Here is a 15,410-nt window from a genome sequence, read left to right as displayed (position 1 = left end):
ATTTATCACATTCTCCTATATCTGTTTCACTAGTTGAGAAGATTTGTTTGTGTTTTTGTAGAAGATGTTGAAGCTGAATGTCTTGTTCTGGTGTTAAAGATGAATGATGTGAACATCATCTAAAATATCTTTCTGCGAGTCGTTTTCTAGTTTCTCTAAAACAGACTGATCTATCTGTACATACTGTAGTTCTGCGATGATTGTCCTTGGTGATATACAGACTGTCTTTGTTGACAAGTTGGAAATATTAACTGTAATTTCTCCATTTCTGTGAAAACTATAGTTAATTACTGAAGGTGTAACATCTACCAAATTGCTGAATACGCATTCCTCTGTTTCTTGTATAATTGCGCTAGTTGTAACATGGTCTATCTCATTATCAGTGAAAGCTCTAATGTTCACTGTAGAGTTTGGTTCAATAATGACATTTGCTGTTTCTGCACTTCTAATGAAAGCCAATCTATCTTTATTCCTTCTAAATTATCTGTCTCTAAGAGACATACACCTAAATGCAAGATACCAAGGTGTAAACCTGCTTTTTGCATGTATGTATCTCCAAAATCCTTTTTACAATCTTGTAAGAGTTTGTTAAGGATGTTTGTTCCAATCAGAACTGGAATGTTTTTGCTATCAGTTGTTTCTGGTGTTATCAAAAACAAGCATGTGTTTTCATTGCAATTAGGTATACCCTCTGATGTCAACGAGGTTTCTATATAGCCAATGTATGGAAGTTTGCTACCATCTGCACATTCTACATTTAAAATATCTTGCAGTGGTTTAATGTCAATGTCTTTTAAATGATCTTTATAGAATGTTTCTGTGATGTAACTTATGCAGCTTCCAGTATCTATAAGTGCTTTTGTTTCTATTGTACTGATTTTGACAGCTGTTTCATTTGACTGTCCAACAAGTTGTGGACCATTGTTTTCCGTGCCCAAGTCTGGTCCCGTGACAGAGGCACTAGTTAGTTTTCCGACTGCTGACAAAATCTAGCAATGTGGCCCTCTTTCCCACAATTATAGCACTATCTTTGCGGCCAAGTGTCTCGCCCTCCATAAGCGCCTCTTTGATTGTTGTTTCTTTGATCCGGTTTGAAATTATTTCCTGCAGTTGGTCTTGTAGGTCTGTAATTACCTCTGCCTCTATGTTCTTGATGTTGATATCCTCTGTCTCTTTGGCCTCTTCCTCCACCTCTAATCATGTATTGTTTACTTGTATCTTTAGATGACTTTTCAGCTTCCAATGACTGTACTCTTGCATCTATTTTCATCAGTAGTCCTTTTACTTCCTTCAGTTCTGATTTGTCTTCCATTTTATTAGTCGCTTTACATGTTGTGTCCTTTTCTATTGTATCGGACTTCTATTTTAAATTTATCGTAATCACTGATGGTGTCGAACTTGTAATTGGCCATCTGTTTAATCTGTGGTTTTAATCCCTGGTAAAAAACACTTTTTAAAATTTCTTTACCATGTCCTACTATTGCTCCTGTTGTTGTAGTCCTTCTGCAAATAAATCTTCTAATAATTGCATATGAGCGTACAGACTCTGTTTTGTCTTGTTTGCAATTATAAAATTTCCTAAGAAGTGATTCCTTTGTCTCAATCTCACCATAAGTACTCTCAAATTTCCTAAGTACTTCTGCAAGTCCAGCTGTAACCCCCAATCTACGAAGTATATCAGCTGCCTCCCCTCTGACGGAGCGCCTTAATGCTGTCATTATCTTCTCTTCGTTATGCTTTCCCAATAAGCATTTTACTTCATATATCCAAGTCTTGAAATTTACTTCTCCCTTTCCTATCTCTCCATAAAATATGGATATCTTCGGCAAATTATCCTTTGTTTCTATCAAAGTAGTTGCTGTAGGTGGACTTAGTGGGTGTGTAGTGTCTCTTGCATGCACACATTCTTCTAGCTCCGCTGCACTTTTTATCTTTAGCTTCCGTGCTGCCATGATTAATCTAACCTCATCTGGGGTTACCTCCTTTGTTGATTTGTCTCCTGACTCCATTATGACATGTGTTTTCTTTGAGTTCTTTTTCAAGTGTCTATATATCACTAATATGGTTCAAAGTAAATGCACTATCAATCACTAATTATGAACAAGTGTCACTATCACTCGATGTTATTTACAATTTGATACAAGTCATTAATTTATTAAATGTGAATGAAACACTTCAATGACATATGATACAAGTCATTTATATGTAAATGAAACACTTCAATAACACATGTAATTTTATGACTTTTCACAACACTTTTCAATAGTACAACTACAATTTTAAATTTCCTTCAACACCTCACAACTTCTCACAATGAATACTTCACAACTTTTCACAACACAGATTCACAACTGTCTCTCTATGTATACTTCACAACTTTTCACAACACCGATTCACAACTGTCTCACTATGTATACTTCACAACTTTTCACAACACATGCTTACAACTATCTCACTATAAATAGTCTTTCTCAAAAGTGTACACAATTTTTTTTAAGTGTGCACCATACTATATTTTAATACAATTCGCGACAAGTGAACCACGCGTACCCGTTTGTACAACACAATCTGTAATGATTTAATTTACCAAAATTCACCTAAGACTTAATAGTACAAAGTATTATTAAAGAGAATAAAATACTATAATTTTATTTTATTTGTTTTTTTTCAATGTAACTTCAGCTTAATAAAGCTATAAACAGAGTTGAACTTCCTTAACTCACTGTTCAAAATCAAATATAATTAAAATTTTAACTTAAGTTTAACTTTTCTTTAACTTTTTTAAACTTTAATGTGTATTTGTTAAAGTTATTTCCAGAATAAATCTATGAGTTAAATCTGGGCTTAATTTCTAACTAAATTCTTCTTTAATTTCTTTAAATCACTGTAATTATTACTGACTTAACTTAAGTTTAACTTTTTAACTTAAGTTTAACTTATTTATTAACTTAGATGTGTACTTGCTTAATATATTTTTAAGATTATGATTTATCCAAGTATTTATTATTTATCTGAAATTTTGTTTTCCCTCAAGTTAACTTTATTTACTGTAATTTTAACTTAACGTTTTTATGTCGCTTTTTGCAGCTAAGTAATTGTGTATTCGAAAGCTGATTTTTTTTTCACAAAACACACCAATGGCATGTGTGAGACTCATTTTTGTGTCCTTATTTTCAACATTATGTAAAAAAACATTTATGTTAATATTGATATGACTCAGATAAATCCATATTGTACTAGTATTTGGATTAATCGCCCCAAAATGTTTATTTTTGAAATATACTTTGAATGTGAATAATGTTTGTTAAGCGAGAGAAAGAAGAAATCCATAGTTTTGTTGGAGAGAAGATTGAAAAATTATCATACCTCCATGTTCTATGTTACTGCTTCGCCTCCATCAAAACAGAATATTTGTGCAGCACAAAAAAAAGACAAGTCAACGCCGCGAACAACAGTATTATTTATCAAGTTAAAATGGGATCGGGTATCAGAAGAGCAGATAATTATTTACTATTGATTTAATATAATCTGTTTTCATTTCAACATAATTTATTTCCTTATCAATCACAGTCGTAACTAAGTTTCTTGAAAGGAATATGAGCCGGAAAATTTAAATACGTCAAAATCTTTTATTTCTCTTTAGATAATTATCTTTCACTTGCGCAATGACTGTGGGATATTAGGTAATGCGCGTTCTTACTAGTGATCATACGACACCAGACCGACTGTGTAGCACGACCAATATACGACGTAATAAAATATAACAGATCACGACAAATAGAATATTTCGCTTTCTAATTCCTGTCTTATTTACACTACCTTACGTTTAAGTTTTCAACGTATTCAGAATTTTTTAAACATACCAATAAACTTAAGTTTAATTTCTTTACTCCAATAACAAGAAAACTATATATCATACATCTTAACCTATATAATGCTGGACACGGCTGATTCTGCCTTTGCGACCAGTGTAGATCATGATCAGCCTGCACTGATCAGCCTGCACATCAGTGCAGTTTAATCAAGATCTGCGCTGTTCGCAATTCAGTCAGCGTTCCCTTGTAACAGTGACTAGTACAGTCCTAATTGAAATTGGGACAAGTTCATTATAGCAATTTAGCATAGTAAGGGTAAAACTGTATATCTCAACATTTTGAGAGACTTCAAAATTGAGTTGATCTCCTTTTGAATATTGTTACTCTTTTCATGAAAAAAAGAGTTCATGAAGTACATAGGGGCGGGAGAGTAGGGGCTGGGGGTAGGCAGAGAAGAAACAATCAGTTCCACCGAGTTACCTGAAACAATGCCTACAAAATGTTTGCTTTGCATTTCATGCATTCACATTTACAAACAGAAACTGACTTTTTCCGGTCAGCTATGTTTTGATGTATTTTGTGAATATGTGTTTCATTCTGCAAACTGTTCTCCTTGAATACGAAAATTATTTTTAATAATTCATGATACACAGTGAGTAAATAAATCATAAAAACGGCAACATTACTATTTTACTATATACTAAAGATATATTATCTCCAAGCGTTTGACGCCGTAAATAATTCCAGTGTGTTAAAAGCAGCGTGTATTTTGCGAATCCCTTAAAATGTAATATTTACAGCTGTCTCATTAACATTTAGATTGTAGAAAACATATTTAAACGACATTGGTTCAACGCCAATAAAAACACAGCTTGGCCCTTTATATTATACCACTCCCATTCATTTGCACAAAGTTAAAACAGCCAATCAGATACAAAGGAGAAAGATAAGTCACACCTACAGGCATGACTTAATATGTAAAATATACCCTCTTATACTTGCGCATTGTTTCAACAATAAAAGAATATTCAATTCGACACAAATTTTCCGAAATGAGCTTGGTTATTGTCTAGGTTATGTTGTCAGTAAGTAAATTTATATAAAATAATGCGGCAATTAGAAATATATTAATAAACATTAAATATTATGTAATATTTATCGCTCAAATTATTGAAATATTTGAGCGAAATATGTTTTGGAAGTACCAAGACGAAATTGTCATATTAGAATGGATAAGATATGCAGAATTTGGGAAAATAAATGAAAAACTTCAAAGTAAATAGAAAATTAATTTATTATATAAAAATACTAATAGTAATATTTTGTTGCTCATGTTGGTATTATTATATCCAGCTGTCCTTAAGGCAAAAAAAAAAAAAGAAAGAAAGAAAAAAAAAGAAACAGCTATACGTTTTAACACAAATGCTGCGGTCAGATCTTTTAAAGATATATACAAGTGTGTCAGAAGATTATTGCTTTTAAATTGTTTGGATCTTTGCTTATTTTTCTAAAATCCGTCTGTTATAAAAGTGCTTATTGCGAACATACTTAAGAAGGGAGGGCCGTTATTTAATTTCCGCGAAAATGTTAATTTAACTGGTGTTTCGGTGTCGTTCTTCATTTCGGTCCTTGAATTATAAAAAAAAAACATAAATTAAATGGTAGTTATAACGAACTTTCAAGATGTAAACTCTGATTCGTTGTAAAGTATATAAAAAAATCCAGTTATTTTTACACAGACCACCAAAATATACATTGACTAAAATTGTTTCGTGAATTACCATGCATATGAGAGACGTTATTATTATTATTATTATTATTATTCTCAGTCTCAATTCCTACAAGACCAACGCACAAACTCGCGATTTACTATGCAAGTTATATTCACTCTATAGAAACCTGTCCCAGGTATTTCGTTCATATGAGATAACTCCTGAAACTACTCAAATATTTATCACGCTTCAAAATATATGCTATAATGAGAGCTAAGAAAATATACAGAAATGAATGATAATAAAAAAAAAGAGCGATAAGAGAGTGTCTGATCAGTAGCAAGATTAGTGAAATAAATTTAATACATAACATTATTGTATTATTTTTATTCAGTAATTTACTGATATACAACGGTTGATTTTAATCCCAGGAATATAACGTTCTCTGTTCCAAACAGAATGATTTTCGTTTTTACTGCCACAGGTCCAAACTTGAATTCTGAAAAGTGTATGAATTGTAGTGCTCGCGTACGGTCTGGTACGGCCTACGGGGCATTAGCCTGAACACGGAACACAGCAAGAGTGATTTCCCTTGGCGCGGGCAGCACGAAAGACATTGCTGGTGTTGCTAGTCAATATTATTTGGCTATTGTCCCGAACAGCATAAAGTACAGACTGATTCCACCTGGTAAGTTTCCCACAGTTACAATATTGGTGGCAGCGGTTCATTTTGAGCCCATATTTCGCCGACCAATAAATCGCTACCGAACTTCTATTTTTAGGCTTGGCCAACTTGCCAGTCTAAAAACAGTTGTGACTTGTGTTGGAAAAGGGACCGGGTGAGGCGTAATTGAATTTAGTCGATTACGTTCTTGGTCTAAAACACTTATTTAAGTGTTATAGGTTGAATAATTGAAAAATTATTCGACATTTCCAGACAGTTTGTTGGGACTTATACCATCGGAAATCCCTATAGTTGGCATTGTAGTTTACCTTTGTTGAAGCTTTAGGATCCTTAAAAAAATTTTTTTTTGGATCATTCTGGAATTGAAATAATTAAATTTATTGCTGATTTTGTTGTTGTTATTTTGATTTTTATCAAAGATGTCACAACAAAAGAGTCCAGAAGGTAAGTCAGTTACATCTGGTATTAGTGCACAAGTGGTTTCAATTAATTTTGCTACCCTTGAGCAATTGAGAATGATACCTGGAATTAATACAAAAATTGCCAGTGCAATTTTGTTGGTGCGTGAGGCAACGGGGAACATAACCCCGGAAGTCTTGTCCGTGCTGTGTCGTAAGAAATTTACAGAGTCTGAGCTGGGTCGAATTGATTTTACCCAGAATAAACAATGGCCACTTCAGGACAGTGATAAGGAGCCTGAGGCTAGAAAAAAGCCCTGTGCTTGGTCACAGGTTAAGACCGGAAATACTCTAGCTAGGCCTGGGGACTTGATCACCCCTAGACCCAGAATGCATGCTGTATCTTCTGGTATACACAGGCCATTATTGAAAACTCCAGCTGAATTCCTTGGGACACCAGCATCGGGCAGGAATAAGGTATCGTTACCAGAAACGAAATGAATTTCAACCTTGGTGAAGGTAGCACTCCTTTTGGTGATGATGGTAATGCCAATGCAAGTAGACCATCATCAGATCGGGGAGTGGGAGCCAACTATAGTCAGCTGGCAAAGAAATTAAGTTCTTTGCAAAAGCATTTGGCATTTGATGGTAAGGGCAGCTGGGAAGCTTTTGATTTAAAGTTTTCCAGATATGCTGAGACATGCGGATGGTCAGATGCTGAGAAATTTGAGGGCTTGTGCTGGTGTCTTGCTGGCAAAGCTATGGACTATTATGTACTGATACATGGTAGTGGTGAGGTGAACTCTTACCAGGGTTTACATAGTAAGCTTGAGGTGCGGTTTGGTGAGCACGAGTTGCCAGCTGCGGCTCAATTGCAATTTCAACAGGCTTGCCAGGAAGAGGGCGAGTCGTTAGATGATTTTGCAGACCGGCTTTTGACACTTGCAGGAAGAGCGTTCAGAGGCCTGCCAGATTCATTTGTGACTAATCAAGTCATAGGTCGTTTCTGTCAGGGCCTGTTAGATAAGGATGCAGGCCATCATGTGTTTATGCTTGATCCTATGAGTATCCAACAGGCCAAGCAGGTAGTCCGTAAATACCAACAGGCACACATGGCTATATTTGGTATGTCAAAGCACCAACCTAAGCCGTTCGAAGAGGAGGAATGGTGCGAAGAGGAGGAACGTATTTTTGCAGTGGGAGAAATGGCCGGTTGCACAAAAGGGGCACCAGATAATAGGACTGTCATGGAGGCACTTAAACAATTAGAGCTTAAATTTGAAGAAGTCATGACAGTCAGATCCAGTAGAGGTGAATCTGGTGAACTACCATAGAGGCTTTATAAAAGCAAAATCTGTTTTATGCTTTGACAGGCAAACTTCGGTTTGTGTGGCGGGGAGAGTGGGTCAGAGCTTTTGAAGTTTTGATAAGAGGCTCTGATGCAACCGCCTGGGTTAGCCTTGCTGATGGGGATGGATGAGTTTATGCTTTACACCAATGCATGGAATAAATAGATCAGTGCATGGGTACCATAGGTCCAGGTCGGCAAGGGAATGGTCATTGCATATGGTAGTTATGGTAGTTATGTTCTTATTTGGTAAACTGTATTGTACGGAATGACCACTCAAGTTTAAGGTGATTCATGGGGTTCCAAGAGCCTCAAGGTTAACTGGTGAGACGGTGGCCGGAGGAGCTGTCTCGGTTGAATATTGTGCTGCAGCACGGGGTAGGTCGTGAACATGATAAAGCTAAGGCAATGTCTTGAATGCCGGTTGGAGGCATTGCAATGAGTATCATGCTGGGACACGACTGGAGCAGTTACCTTGTGGCAGGTGTAATTACTGTTAAGAAGACAACGAAAGTTGGGGTCCTTAAACCTTGTAGACGACGCAGTGCCGTTGGTCATAGGGTACACCGAAGCTTCCATCATAGAGCGTTTGAGGGACCTAGGACCAACAAGGACATGGGTACGACTGTCTACGGGTATCTTGATGTAGACGACGCAGTGTCGTTGGTAAAGAGGTTACCTGGAGTTTACATCACAGAGCATCCGGAGAACCTGAGACCAAGAAGGGCATGGGTACGACTGTCTACGGGTATCACGATGGAGCCACAGATGACACCGAGGGTAAGAGTGGCAAGCCAATCCTTACAATAGTAGTCTCAGATGCGGGATGACCCTTCTGAGAAAAGTAGCCTACCAGATGCTGGTATGGATTTAGACTACTGTGAGGTAGTAAGCTTCTTTGTGGTAGATATGTTTAAACATGCTGTTGTAAACATGAACATGGTGACCACAAGGAGGGTTGTGACTGAGGCTGTTTAGGGCCTCGGTAATCGGTAATACAGTCACGTCTGGACAGTCAGTTCAGTGCCTACTGTAGGACAACCAAGTTCACAGTCTGAGGTCCTATCCCCGGAAAGGACAAACAAAAGACTTGCCGTGCTTAAGGGTGCGACAGGTACCTCTGACTCTACAAAGGGTCTGGGGTCTAGCCTTCAGAATTCCATCTCGGTACCGGATCAAGGAGCTCTGAGGGATAAAATTGGACTGTGTAGTTGGTAGTTCTTAGTGGTGGAGCTGAGTGAAGTGTTGAAACAGGATGAGAAATTGCTGTTTGTTTTGGATTGGTAATGAGAAAGGACAGATCCGGCATGGTCCGATCTGTTTCGTGCCAGTCCAGTAGCTGAGTCAAATCGGTAAAACAGGGAACAATTTCTTCTGTTAGATTGTGTTTTATGTTAGTGTGACTAAGGTCAAGATGGCATTCATCTTGGTATGCTGAAAAGTCTGAAGGAGGAAGCTATTGAACTCAGTCATGGCTTAACTTCTTTGGGACATCGGACTAAGAAACAGATTAGTCCGGTGAAGCCTCGTCCTAGAGACCCTTGACGAGGAACGTATGGCCTCACACAGTTTTACTAGGATAGGGCAGGCACCGCAAGGCCCTGTCACAGAGGAGACTTGAGCTCTGCTTGGACTAGCAGTAAGGTTACCTAGGCCCCCACTGTTAGGCAAAGCTCAGGTAGAGGCAGCTGTGTGAGATTAGGGTCAGCCGTCTGTTTGACTAAAGGTTGTTTACTAGTAAGTGTTCGGCTGCTGACCATTCTTGGAGTACGAACAGTTCTTATGATAGCATTGACTATCTATAGAAGAACTGAGTCTGTTTAGGCCATAGGGGCTGATCCTGGTGCACTATGGATGCGGAGATCCGTGGTCGCCGGTAGCGGTGGTATTGTGGCTAAAGTGACACAATACTAGTACTGGTTAAACCCAGGAACATCTCATATTTATGAGCAAGAGACCATGGTATACTTCCATGGTCTAAGACACCACGGTCTACTTCCATGGTGTAGGACTACCTCCTTTCAATAGGACAGGGAGGAGTGTAGTGCTCGCGTACGGTCTGGTACGGCCTACGGGGCATTAGCCTGAACACGGAACACAGCAAGAGTGATTTCCCTTGGCGCGGGCAGCACGAAAGACATTGCTGGTGTTGCTAGTCAATATTATTTGGCTATTTTCCCGAACAGCATAAAGTACAGACTGATTCCACCTGGTAAGTTTCCCCCAGTTACAATAGAATTAAAAAAAAAAGTTGGATTTTCCCGTAAAGTATTTATCAGTAAAGTCTGCAATAGCAAATAGTATTTGAATTTCGCTCCATGGTATTCAAATATAAAGGAAATAAAAAAAAAATAATATGAAACAAGGCACTGCCTCATTAGGGATTTAAAGGTAGATTTTGTATTGAAAAATACTGCCCATACGCAAGACATTGCGGTTTGGACAAGTTATATGGACGCTTATTAAGCACAAGGAAAAAGCGTATTCTTCAAAAAATCCGAAGTCAGACGCTCTGTGCACGTGTCGGAAAGACACATTTTTTAATTTCTTCGATAGTATATCTCATTCGGTATATACCGTATGTTACTGTAGAGGGATCGATCCGGATTTTCGTCGCTTCGGTTGGATCGATTCCCTATTTGTTTTTTCTAGTTTCAGCACCCTACTGTTATGAATTTGTGTATGACGTTTTCAAATGCGCATCGACCACTTCGAGTACGGGAGGTCGTGGGTTCGATCCCAGGCCACGTCATACCAAAGACGTGAAAATGGTACCAGTAGTTCCCTTGCTTGGCGCTCAGCATTAAATGTGGCTTCATTCTCTCATACCCACTTGGCGGTGGATTCAATCAGGAATGAGATGTCGAGAGTGATTAATGTAAGTTGTAGAACTTGCTTTACAATTGACCAAAAATAAATTATGTATCAACTAAATGCGCATCACGCTGTGTAATCAAAAAAAAAATCAAAGGCCTGAAGGGCCTGAGTCGGCTAATGATTGATGTACTGACAGTATAGTCTACCAGTTTCAGTTTGTTTTTAGTTTTTTCCCCAACTAAAGAGAGATTTTGTTACAATAAATGAAATGAACATTCGGTCGATGCCTAGCAAAACTTTGATTGACATTATATAAGTATTTAAACCCAATATATTTCTCTAAAATTGAAGATTGTTTCGCAGAAACAAAAATGTTGAAAGTACAAACTACAATTTGACAGCTGACACTAAGATACTGCCCATGACTTTATATATTTTTCCAGTAAACATTTGCCTCCGGCATTGCCAAAAGAGGCAATTATCGGCTGGTATATATTCGCACATGATAAAATTTGAATATGACAATTTATAATATTAAAATTTTACAGCGCGGACTGCCACATACAATTTGTAACGGATGGACGAAAGAACTGATATTTTACAGATATCATAATGGGCCTGGCGATAGCCTTGTCATATGTTAGGTATTGTTCAATCATATTATAAGTGATGTCAATTTAAAGTATACTTACTTTTGCGTTTAGAGATACATGTATGTAAATGTTGCTGAGTGTCAATATATAGTGTAACCGATATTAATAAATGCATAAAATAAAACTATCATTTATTCTATTTCAGACTTGTTAACCCCTTAAAAATCATGTCTGTTATCCCGAAGTCCATCCACTTTCAATTATCCCTTTTGATTCATGTAGACAGACAGGCCCAGACTGGGCAGAAAAATGTTTGAGCCATTTTTACGTGGTCGGTAGCAGGGTGGGTGTGGGGAGGGGTGTTTCTTTCCGCTTTAAATTGCAGTCAGATTTTAAAATGGGCATTGCGGTAGGTGGTTAAAATGGCAAATGTATCAACTGTAAAGTGGCAATATTGGGGAAGGGTGTGGGAGGATACCCCTCCTGCAAGTAGGGTTTTGGGGTATTACCACAAGAATTTTTGATATGTAGACCCTTGATACAGCCTTTGGTGCGATTTTAACTGAAAATCTTCTGTTTCAATTTCTAAATATTACCTAGATTCATTCTAGTATTACAATATCCAAAGTATGACTGTCACTTCATCTTTTTACTTTCAGATCATGCCTCAGGACTAGAATATGAGTCTGATATAGATTATATGTAGGTGTAATAAAAATAAATTCTAGAATCATTTCTGTTACAATAATATATATCATGTGTGTTACTTGAATGTTAAAATTTCATAACATAGCTCGATATTTACCCAAAATATTATATCCGGATACGATTAAACTTTTCTCCAGTTTCAACAATATATTTTACAAATTGTGATGATACGAAGACATTTAGCAGCAATTGGCAGTATCTGACATTGAAGTTTACGGTTAAATTACCTCTTATTTAAATCTTTTCATAAAAAAGTTGTTTCGTTTCGTCAAAGCAACCAAACATAGACGATCTACTTTCGGTTTCAAAAACTACAAGAAAATACAATTTAATGTTTCGCTGATTTGTTTATTTCTCGAAAAATAAGAAATAAAATCAGTTTTAATATCAGTAGTAACTAAACAAACCAGTAAGAGCTTCTTCTTCCGATAATTTATCCGTTTACTGACTGCAAAATTCAACCCACGCAAAGTCGTAGAAGCGTTGTTATAAACAGGTCACGCGTGTTCGCCGACAAGTGTCCAGAATGTAGTTAGAATTCATCCGCGGAGTCTCGCGGAAGAATTAACGTACTGCACATATCTTATTCGGGTCATTTAAAATGAAGCTGTCATAATTTAATTTCATCGATGTGGTAAACTCTTTGATAAGAGACATTCCAATGCTTTCAGAGGTACCCACTCAATAAAATACTAGCAGTATGTTCTGGAACTATATTTTATCTTTCGCTGGATGTTACGCAAGCTTTGTAAGCCTGCGCAATTCATAAAATGCACAGCCCCAATAAATTTGTTATTTGCGCAATGATTTTAAAGTTTTATTTTTGAAACGGACAGGGTAACAAATGGATATTTTGGCTAATAAGTTAATATGCAGTTTTTATTTGAATTTGTGAACATCATATTTGCTATTTTGTGACAAAAGGGCATAAAATTCGTCACCATAATCATATGCGCAAATGTATTACCAAATCCCGCAGAATCGTTATGCGTGTTTATGCTTAATGAATTACCGCGGAAGAAAATAGGTGGTTTTATTCGAGTATTGCACAATTACAAGTCATAAATATGACATATTACATCGTATATTGGTCATAGCAAATAGGATTGACATAAATGAACTTCATTCGATCAATGAACTCTTTGAAATTAGAGACAATCTGATGGAACTACATCACTTCTCTGTGTTGTGAGGCCATTTAAGAATGAGAAATCGGGCGATAGCAAGGACTCGTCAAACGCTTGACAGCGTTTAGCCGACTCAAAAAAAAAAAGAAAAGAAAAAGAAAAATAAAACATTTAAAACACATGAAAAGAAAATAAGTACGATCGAATTTCAAACATGTTTTTATTTCTTTTCACACTAAACTTGCGTGTTAGCGAAACTATTGCATCTGATGTCCACACAATGAGAAATATTTCCATTTAAGACAAATATTCCTTATACCGTAACACTTAATTAGATAAGAGTCTCAAGGGACTTTAAAACCTTATCTGTCATATGACATAACAATGTAATAAAAATGTCATACACACTCTTTAAATATTCAAAACCATACACCAGTCCGAATTGCGCATCAGGTCATAAATGCCCCGCTGTCATGACGTAGTCACTTTAAATCGGATTAGTGCGAGAGAACATACAGGCTCTGATTAAGGACTTAATGCAGGTTTGTAGTTTTTAACCGTTTGTTGCATATTTATTGTATTTTGAAAAGCTTTATCAACGAAGCAGAACGGAGAAACAGGATTAAAAAAGTACAGAACAGACATTTTATAATATTTAATTTGAACATTAATTTTACAGTTCATCATCTATTGTGCTTTTTTTGATTGTGCGTTCGGAATCATAATATTCGCCCAACTTGGGAAGACGGTAGTTTACCGTTGCAACTCTTGAAATAATGCAGAAATTTTACATTCTTCTTGTATTTTAACGAATAATTATCTATTATTTTCACAAACTTTTTAGAAATGAATATGATGAAAAACATTCACCAGGCCCCAGTTCCACAAAAAAAACTTAAGTAATTACATAGTTAAGTCTGTTATTTTAAGATTATTCTATTGCTTAAGCTGTTGTTATCTAATGTTGATTTTTTTTCTATACCAATGTATTTATAGCTAAATTAAAGTATGGTTAGTAGTACTTGTCTGCAGTACTTATTTCAGTCACGCAAATACGATATTTCTATTTAAGCACGAGATAACGAACTTAAGTTGTTGTTTTTTTAATAAAAAAATAAACATTGCACGCGATATCTAGTATTTTTATACTTCATTTTCTATAAAATTCAGAATTGTTGTGTTTTGATCTAGGAAATAGTCATGTACGGGTCTGATATAGATGAAAAAGTCAAGACTGAAGACGCATAAAATGCAAAAACAAGCATTTCAAATAACACACTTAGCTAAGCAATTACTTCAGATTTTTTCGTGAAATTGGGGCCTGAAGTGTGAGGGAGTTGCTTTAATGATACTTTTAAAGCTGCTATTTTTCTTTCGCCGCACATGTTTAGTTGATTCGTTATTGCTTTAAAACAATAATTTATAAATACAACATGGATATACATACTTATCTTGCCTCCTACAAGTTTCTTGCATTTCTATTGGTCAATAGACATCACGTGGAGACAAGATATATTCCATATCCTGCTAGTACATTTCAGATATGAATTTTGTTTTAAAAAAATGGCTGCCGCTTTGTTAATTTACAAAATATTAGATTATAGCATGTAAGTAAAGGGTAGTCGGCAAGATAAAATCGTTACACAGCTTGTTGGTGACAGGATACGGGATATACGCTGTCTCGAAAATCCATATCAGGCTCCAGCTTCGCTCTCGCCTGATATGGATTTCCTCGACAGCGTATATCCCGTATTCTGTCACCAACAAGCAGTGTAACTAATAATATTTACATGTATATGTATATTTTTTAAGATGAATTATACCTTGTAAAAATGGTTGATTCATAATAATCGAATCATAGCAATTCATTGTACTTCGTGTAATTAAATGTTTTAGCTGTTGAAATTGCACGTTTCTTTGCCTCTTCATGTAAAATCCTTCTCCAGGTTTGAAGTACATAACCCTCTAAGGTATTTCAAAACGAAAGAAGATGAAAAATATTAATATTTAACACAAATCACTTGGCGTAACACTTTTCATCTGTCTTATGTTTTACTCTTCGAAGTCTGCGAATTTGATGATTCTATCATGTGTAGCATGGCTGGTGTTTCCATTGTAACGCATTCTTTCACTTTTAAACAACTACATTTTTATATAATTATGGTAACGGGGTTTTCGACGGCTTCAATTATTTTCTTTATAAGCTA

The sequence above is a fragment of the Mercenaria mercenaria genome, unplaced genomic scaffold, assembly GCF_021730395.1.
Source record: "Mercenaria mercenaria strain notata unplaced genomic scaffold, MADL_Memer_1 contig_828, whole genome shotgun sequence".
NCBI classification, from domain to species: domain Eukaryota; kingdom Metazoa; phylum Mollusca; class Bivalvia; order Venerida; family Veneridae; genus Mercenaria; species Mercenaria mercenaria.
Note: the sequence above shows the minus strand (reverse complement) of the source record.